This window comes from Triticum aestivum, chromosome 3A (genome assembly GCF_018294505.1).
Source record: "Triticum aestivum cultivar Chinese Spring chromosome 3A, IWGSC CS RefSeq v2.1, whole genome shotgun sequence".
In the NCBI taxonomy this organism is placed as follows: domain Eukaryota; kingdom Viridiplantae; phylum Streptophyta; class Magnoliopsida; order Poales; family Poaceae; genus Triticum; species Triticum aestivum.
In genome coordinates, this window is record NC_057800.1 from 701,250,630 (window position 1) to 701,260,317 (window position 9,688).

The window sequence follows — 9,688 nt, forward strand, 5'->3', positions numbered from 1 at the left end:
TGATCAAGCCCTTGAAACAAATTCATAAGATATGCAAAAGTATTACAATTCCTTTCTGCAACTAAATAAAACACTATTACATCAACACTTGTTACAAAAGCTGGTCATGGACAACAGATCTGCGGTGCCACAAGCTCTCTGTTGTTCCAGTATAACCGACAACTTAGAGCGGTGACTGGTTTGTCTCAATTACAACGTGCTCAGCGTCATTGCAAGGCATCGTGCGGACAACAAAGAAGCGCATTTGGAATTGGGTGCAGGTGTCTGTACATTAGAAGCATGCGGTTAGAAAGACGAAAGCACAAACTGTAGTTGTTGATACTATAAAGGGTGCAAAAATGCATTTACAATAAAATTTCACCAATAAAAGTGGCACCGGTTGAAGCACATTATAGTAGTCCTTAAAGAAAATATGGCTGCTAATGATTCCATCAAAATGATTTTACCAGAAAATTAGCATACAGTTACAATGCTTGAAGCAAAATTCACTATACCATAGAAACATATGGAAGAAACAAACGTAGGAAGCATCAGCTTCATTATATCGTAGCATATATCAAACACACTGGAAGCATGGAGGTTTTTTTTTTTGAATTGGTAGCACGATTAGATGCAGAAAGTTGTGTTTGGCAAATAAGTTAGGAACATAAATTAATTAGCTAATACAGTACAATACTAAAATAGTCTGTTCTCAATATAACTGAAAACATGTATGAGAATGAACTATTTCCATGAGAAAAGCTAATTTGTCAACCTAATTATGGACTATTGACAATCTAGACTGAAGTACAATGAGACCATTACTTTGAAAGCGTGGATATTGGCAATCAGCATTCATGCTGACTAACATAACACAAGAGTATAAAAAAATGGAGGCATGGATGAAATACTGGAAACATATAGATACTTGCACACATGATACCGAATAACTCATATGTGATATAGATCAAAGGAAGCACATAGAAAACTTAATGCACAGATCCATGAAGCATTGCACATATGTGACAGCGAAGCACAAAATTACCACTTGTGGCCATGTTGAGGAACCGGTTGCATCCATGGCAGGAAGCATCAGAAACGGTGTCAACTCGAATAAAGGAACCATGTAGAGGGATGCCACGGAGGAGTAGCGTCGGGCGAGGTCATGGTGGAGGACATGATGCGTTGTTCTATACCGTCAGCCATATGATCTGAACGTCAAGGAGCCTCGTTCGTCGGCGGCAGGATGGAGAGCCAGATCTGGAGCGATTTGGGAGGAAATTGACCAAACTGGAAGGAGGGAGGTGCGGATTTTGCGGGATTGGGGGAGTGTCGTGGGTGTGCCAATTATATGTGCGGAAATTAGGGGTGGATGGAACGTACAGGATATTGTCGAAGCTTCTCTTGGCCATGCGATCAAAACGAAATCAACGGTGGAGCAGCGGTCTGACGATTGGAAGAGATCTGACGTCTGACTATAAGTGTTTCCCGCTTATAAATGGCATGTGTCTGCGGCCCGTCCCAATTTATAACTAAAAACGGCTCATTGTGAAGAATTTTTTCTTCCAGTTACAACTTGCTATTCTCTCTGGTTCAAAAAATAGGTGAAGCTTTTTAAGCTGAATTATTTATTAAATAGAATATATTATCTACCTATCTATACCTCTGTACCTATACCTACACCTACCTACCTACCTATACTAATTATAGACTCTCTAAAAATTCTCACGTTAATTAGAAATTAACAGCCGTTAATCTAGAGTGAGACTGTGTTATTACGGTCTAGATTAACTTACGTACAGAAAAATCCAACAAACCTTTAAGCCAACTTAGTTTGGCCAAAAACAGATTGATTAGAAAGCCCTACATCTTTGAAGCTGAAAACGTGGCCCATAATGCTCTCACGATTCTGGAAAAACGAGTTAAAAGAAAATATCTCCAGCATATCTTCCTCCACCGTCTCCTCTTCTTCCCTGTAAAAAAACAGCAAATCGGATGAGTCCCTATCTCTCACGTCTCTCTCCGAAGCTTTCATGTTTCTCTTCCTCCCTCATGTCTTTTCCTCCCCAATGAAAAACAGATATGTATCTGTCTTAAATTGGAGGAAACCTTTCAAGAAAAGAGTCCATCTGATCAAGAGAAAATACATGGTGTTTGATGAACAGCTGGCTCTCCTGATCCAATCGATGCTCAACTTATCTCCGAGCAAGATCTGCTTTCCATCTCTCGCTTGGTTTCCCGCAGGAAGCGCACACGGCCTCTCCATGTCTCCGCCCCACAGCTGGGGCCTGATCTATCCATACTACTCTAGATTTGATGTACCAGACTCCCAGGTTGATGGACATTCCTAGACCGCCAGAGTTGCTGTTGCCATCAGCGGAGAGAGACATGGAGATCTTCTCAAGTCTGAACATGGAAGTGGAAGGTGGAACTTGACACCCTCCTCACTGGCAATTTATTTTCTGCAACTAGCTTGCATGCAAGATAGACAAGGACACTCAAGAGGTACATGGACTTTCTAATGTAGACCGAGGTATGTGCTCTGTTCTGTACTTCATTTATTGAATGGCTGAACTGCAGAATTTTTTGGTTCTGTTGGTAATTTATTGACGAATATTGATTGCAAATCAGCAATTCTCCGTTCAGCTAGCCATAATATGTTTTAGATGAATCGAGCAATGCGCAATGCTACTAGATTTTCTACTATCTGTTCTAATAACGACCTGGAAACTGGTCAGAAGTAGAAACAATAACTTTAATTTCTCAGAAGTACAATATTTGTACAGACCCACACAGGGCGATGGCCATAGTTCCCCCAAGGTATGAAAAAAAGGACAAGACTTGCCTGCTCCCCGCGCGTGCTCCCATCCGTGCTCCCGCGTACGTGGCTTGATTTGATTGGAACAAAATAAGGTCCGGCCCCACCCCCTTAAAATCAGGGGGGAGATGATTAGATTAGAAAGAAAAAGAGAAAAAAGACAGCCGTAGGATGAAGTGGGAGTATGGATGGGAGCATGAGGAGGGAGTAGGCAAACCGGATCCAGGAAAAAAAAGGGAAGTGATCAGATTAGGGACTAATTGGAGCAAATAAGGATCAGAATCTTTAATAGCGAAGAATTGACCACTATCTTTCCTTCTTGAGGAGATTCATGGGTGGCACGGTTGCAGGATGATTTACATGGCTGGAACAAGATGTTCTCTTCAAGAATAAATTATGCTAACTTTTTTGGTTAGCTACAAGTATGGCACATAAAAGTAATATTTGTTTGGTACAAAGCTATACACCTACGCTTCATTACCTCTATGAACATAGTGGTGCAGACTTACAATTAGTGAACCCTAGGAAAGTTGTGATTAGTAAATTTATTTTTTATTAAGTAGTTGAGAGGAAACACTCCATACAATTTGAATCGATGGAGTGAAGATAATAATTGGGGTGCTCTCAGAATCACTGTTGATGTTAGCATTGGTTCATTGTTGCACATGTCTAAAGAAGCCCCCACGTAATGGACGTGGAGTAATTGAGCGCGAGCTCAAATGAGCTCGTTATCCACGTCGTTGGTTAGCCTCTCTGGATGTGTGCCATTAATTTATCCTAGCGCTGGTGGTCATCCAGAAATCGGGTACTGTTCCGAAATACGTCCCCGGCAGCGGTGTCCAGTGGGCCAGATTTAACGCTGGGGAGGATGGCAGTTTGCCGCCGGGGAGGTGTTCCATGGATCAGAATCAGAGCCGCCGTCTGATCCGTGGATCAGGAAATTCGCTTTACTGTCTCGCCGCACGAGTCGAGTTGAATCCAGAGTCCAGTCGTCTTCTCTTGCAAAGCGACTGGCGATTTGAAGGCGACGACTGGGAGATAAAGGTCAGGAGCGGCAGCGGCGATCCAACATGGAGTTCTTGATGCAGCCGATCGGCAGGTACATCGATCCTTCCTTCGCCGCGCGAGGTTGTCTGCATTTTTCGGGCGGCTGGGTCAGCTTGTTGACAGCGATTTGTTTTTTCCCTTGGTTTAGATCTGCTGTGCTTGAGGAGATAGAAGAGAGCCTGGTGCCTGCCCCTCTGGTTGCCGATGGCGAAGTGGTGGCGGAGCATGCGGTGCGGCAGCATCACAGGGCGGCGGACAGCGGCAAAGCACAAATCAGGGGCGGATGCCGCAGCAGGCAGAAGGGATAGCTCCCCTCTGACGCTGGAGCTCTCAACGGGGAAGACGAATCCCCAGGCGCCCGGATGGAATAAGAGGTCAGTGGAAAAGCTTCCGTATGTCATCAGAGATGCAAATATGTTAGTAAAGAAAAATTTACATCAGTAAAGAAATCAGGCAACTATATCTTTCTAGATTCAGAGTATTTAGTACAATGCATTTAGCTGAACCCTCCTGATATGAGAGATGCAAAGAAATTAGTGGAGAAAAATTGGTAGCACTAATGAAATCAGGCAGCTGTAATTTACCAGGTTTAGCGGGTTAACTCCATTGCATTCACGTAGTTGAAATTCAGATAAGAAAAAACTTCCTTATGTCATCAGATAAGGAAAGATTTCAGTAAAACAGAGTAGTTTGTGCACTGCATTCAGTTGTAACTCATTGATATGCGAGATGCAAAGATTTTAGTAAAGAAAAATTGAGTGCGGTAAAGAAATCAGGCAGCTGCAGTTTGCTGAGTTCAGAGGAATAAGTACACTGCTAGATGGAAATTATGTGATCACAGATGGAAATCAGACAGTCAGATAATGAAAAGCTTAATTATGTGATCACAGATGGAAATTATTTTATTAAATAAAATTGACAACACTAAAGAAATCAGGCAGCTAGAGATGTATGGGTTCAGAGTAGTTAGCAAACTGTATTAAAATGAAACCATTTGATATGAGAGATGCAAAGATTTTATTATAGAAAATTGGATTGCAGAAAAGAAATCAGTCAGCTATAGCTTTGTGGATTCAGAGCAGTTGGTACAATGCATTTGGATAAATCATGCCTACGCCTGGTATTTGCAGGCTGAGGCTTGGTGCTGCTGCACTAATCAGGACACCATGCCCAAATCGAATCAGTGCGTTCGACAAGGCTGTCAAATGTTTTGCAGAGAAACCGGCTGAAAATGTGATCACACCTGTTCTCGGCATTACATTCGACTCCTTGGGCGAGGCTTCTGGTGATGCTCTCACTGATTTGTTGTTAGTAAATCAGATACAGTGGAGTACAATTTTTATCTGAGAAGCTCATGAAAAGCGTGCACATAATGAAGAGATGCTTGGTTTCATTAGGGCTAAAAAATACCAGCTAAGCATATAGTGAAGACATGGACGAGGGATGCTCGCGACATTCTGCCACCTCATCTGATACAATACCAGAAGGACAGTATGTAGAACAACCCTTTTTCGTACAGAAACTTCACGATGTACATGCACGCAATGGAACTAGTCAGGCTGGGCAACACTAGTTTTGAAGCCTACAATCAATTGATGGAGTTGTTCAAGTCGAATTTGACAGTGATGTTACCCTATGCAGAAGTTAGGGATGGTCTTGGCCTCGAGGATAGACTGGCAGACAGGGGGGCTGTGGTGAATCAGACTCCCATGGAGCTGGTTTCGGCGGAACAAAACATGAACGCCAAAGCAGCTACTGCTGTTTTAACTAACAATGATTCGGTTTCGAGGACAAGCAACAGGTTGGAAGGACTGCTGGCTCCAGCGAAAAAGAAAGATATGGGATGGCCAACGACAAGTACGGAGAAGGCTCCATATGAAGGTCTAAGCAAGAGGACTAGGTTTTGCACGATATGCTGAAAACAAGGGCATAAGCAAACTACATGCCCTGATGTGGTGATGTCCCTAAGCAACCTCGGAAGCCTGCCAAATGTAAGAACTGTGGCTTGCAAGTAGAATGCAGTTTGAGGGGCACCCGCAAAATAATTTTAATAAATCAATGGAACTAAGGCTGGCAAGTAGAATGCAGTTTGGGGAATGCACTGGGTAGGAGCTGATGGGCTCATGATGTCTTTTCAATTATCTTATTTGCTATTGAGGCATATGCCTGTAGGTGACATGTTTTAGCTTCGGCATAATCTAAACCATGGTTAATTTTTAGGTGTTGACATGCTTTTCGTAACTCTGCATATTGGCCAGTGGCTAGGTAATGTAATAAGTCGAACTGTGTTCCAGCTTGGCATGTCTGGTTTAGTTTCAAATGTTGGCTTGTCCCCAGGTTTTCATGAACTTGTGTGCATGCTTTTGAAGGTAAAACCCTTAGCCTTGGATTAAATTGACTAGGACTACGGGAGGACAACTACTGCTGCTGAATTTCGGAATGTGTAGGTTTAATATGACAGACTACTGCCGCTGAATTTTAGGAAACTAGTGCTGCTGAATTTTCGAAATGTCTACGGTTAATATTCAGCTTATTGCAATCTGTAGGGCCCCTTGGATTTTATAAAATTGATGCTTATTATGAACAGAAGTTCGAAGTAATTGACCATATAAATTAGTGCTGCTGATTTTGGAAATGTCTAAACTTACTAAGACAAAACTAGTTCAAAGGCATGGGTTTTCCACTTTTCCTGAATGTATGTAGCGGCTAGACAGCAGCGAGTGTGTTTCATCTAAACTTAGGCCCTGTAGCACTATGCAAAATACATAAAGTTGTGACCGATCACCATAGCCAGAGATCAAGTGTTTGTAAAAAAATTATTTGTTCAAATTATGATTAGGCACTAGTGATAGTTACGTTTTGTGTGAAGAATATCCGGTGAGCTTTTCAGGAGTCATTTGCCCAAAAAATAGGTTTAATTGTAATGTTTTCCGAGTATGTTTTGAAATTTCCATGATTGTGCAGAAGTATGATGAAAGAAATGTGTTAAGTATATGTGCTCCACTACAAACGAACAATCTCGGCCAGGATGTGTAATCAGTTTGCTGATTTGTCATGCAGGACTAGGGTTGGATTAGTTGGCAGGACGAGGATGAAGTTGGTTCCGGCCAAGAGCAGCGTCGTGCGCTGGCTGTCGGCGGAGCAGCGTGGAGGCGCGGCACGGGGGAGGCTCAGCTGCTGCACCTGTGGCTGCATGCGCACATGTGCTGGCTGAATCTCCGCCTGGCTGCTATGGTCGAAGTTGTGGTCTCGCCTGTATCTCTGCTGAAGGGGAGCCGACGGGTGCATAGCAAGGGGGGTTGCAGCACGTACGGCTGCGTCAGCCCTGCGCGAGTCAGCTCGGGCAGGTACGTGTCCGTGGATCTAAATGAACCCGCATAGCTCAACCTGCATGGATTCTAACTTCAGACACGGAGTGGGGATCCAAGCTCCAAAAGATTGTTCTTCATGGTAGATGGGCACTTACATCTTTCCTGACGCATTTGTAGAGCGAGCTCGGCGCGCGCGAGGCGAAGGTGACCACCTTGTCGAGGTAGTCGGGGCAAGGGATAGGTGGCAGCACTTCCTGAGGCTGTGAGGAAGAAAAGTGAATCTTCCAGAGCAAGGGTGTGTGCGGTCAATGCAGTGCATGTATATATTAAAAAAATGTTTGCTGGAAGCCACCGTTGGGTGTGTAACGGCTGAGCCGTGGACCACGACGCTAGTGTCCATCTGAGCCGGCTAGTGCTGGATGATGGATGTCCCAATAAATGCGGTCGGTGAGTGGGCCCTAGTATGTGGAAAAGCATCTCATACTACTCAGAATACGCAGTAAAATACATCTCCTGATGTGAATCTTAGCGCCAGACAACGGCTGGGATAACAGGTCCATCTGAGCTCGAGCTCAGAATAGGACTTTCGCCACGTAATCTTCCACCATAGATATGAATACCACAATTAGCTCTGTTAGTGGTGCTTTGCTGAATCTCGAGTATTAAATGAACACCTTATTTTCTATATACAATTAAAATGGTTGCTGATGGTTTATAACAATGCAGTCCTGAACATACAATGTGATTCTATTCATCCGAGTAAATATATACATAAGGACGGACTATGATGTTAACTTCCTTCGACATATTTGGTTTTATGTCAACAAACCATGTTCATATGTTCTACTTTTTTTTCTCTGCAAACTGTTCAGTACATTTTCTTAGTGTTTATGGACGTCGCACCACATTGGATGTTCGCCCTTCCATAACAAAATTTTGGCATAGACATTGCTGAATTTACTGTTTGCGATATAATGTATTTGCCAAAATCGTTTTAACTAACATTGGCTTTTGTAGTGAGGAGTGAGGACACCAAAACTTCCATGATTAGCGGATGCAATAAAGTATATGAGGTTATGTTTGGTTTTAATTATTCAGCTGGAGCAGAGGCTCTATTTTATCTAATCTGTATATGCTAGCTGTGTACTACAGGTTTGTGGCAGAGTTATCTCTACTATTAAAGGGGGATCGAACGTTGTGATGTTTCGACCTCCTCTTCCTATCGCTAATCGCTAGCTATCTGTTAGGATTTAATCAATTTATCTCTACTATTAAAGGAGGATCGAACGTCGTGATGGTTCGACCTCCTCTTCCTATCGCTAATCGCTAGCTATCTGTTAGGATTTAATCAATTTACTTGATTAAAGATTAATCCTTGCTATTAATCTCCCACGTACGGTTGCTATTCTGGCAACCGACGCGGTGGTTCCTCGCATCTTTTCTTAACAGACGCGTCCCTAAATCGTGTCTTTTGGCCTTATTATATAAATATGTATTTGTCATCAATAAAGAACAACACTTGAATCATTTGTGTCTCTCTCAGATTACACTTCAATACGTTATCAGCACGCTCCCGGCGGAGCGATTCTATCGGCGTAGGGCGAAAGGAAAGGGCCATGCCCGAGACGGCGGTTACGCACGCACAGAGGCGAGGGCTATTCCTCGAACTCAATGGCCCTGGATCGCAGCGGACTCCGCCGCCGCCGGCCAGGCCGCCATGCCTGCAACACTCTTGACAGAAAAGAAATTCAAAGAAGAGCGACATCAACTCAGAAGATCTTCAATTCCATCTTCCAGACATCCCGTTCTATCCTCCCATGGAGCCGTTAGCCTTGAGATTAGAATACAAGAACAAGGGAAGGATTAGGAACGAAATCAAAGATCGACAAGAAACAAGGTGCTTCCTTTCCGATTTCTTTCCTGCACACAACAAATGCTACATGGAATCATTCCCTTCGGCTCTTACCTGGGATCGTCCTAGACGACGTCCGCTCTTCGCCAGACCACAACAGCCGACGGCGCTCGGTTTAGGCTGGCAGCGGCCTGCATCCTCGCATGCCACAGCGCGAGCGAGGCAACGCCCTCCAGCGCTGTACTCCGGCTCTGGCGCGGCCCGGCAGAGCGATTTGGCGACGCACTCCCGGGCGACGGCGCTGCCGCACATCGAGTCGCATCGCAACGATGGCATCAGCTTCATCTGGCCTTGGTCCCGCGCTGGACCAGGAACCGGAACCACCGGTTTCGCAGCCGCTCCGCGACGCCCGAGGCCGCGGCTCCTAGACCGTCCTCCACGGTGAAGCCCCCTGGCGCACGACGCGGCCACCGCATTTGAAGCGGAGCGACTTCGTCCATGGCCTCGCCTGCCGAGGGAATTGTCGCGGCTTCCGGCCGGCGCCCCCTGGAGCGCGCGCGCCACGGCGGCTCGTCCTTCCGGCGTCGGTGACTTGCTCCATGCACGTCGGCAAAGCAAGGCAAGGCGAGGCGACGCAGTCTGGCGCGACTCCTTCGAGCGCGCACGCAGCGGCGTCCTTCG

At 44.9% G+C, this 9,688-nt stretch overlaps 1 long non-coding RNA gene across 1 annotated transcript; it reads right to left on the reverse strand.

The window, feature by feature from the left end:
* Nucleotides 1–1,285, reverse strand: LOC123059252 (uncharacterized). Its single transcript, XR_006427396.1, has 2 exons — nt 1,025–1,285; nt 1–264 (listed from the first exon to the last, which is right to left on the reverse strand). It is a non-coding gene; the product is annotated as an uncharacterized lncRNA (long non-coding RNA).
* Between the last annotated feature and the right edge of the window lie 8,403 nt (nt 1,286–9,688).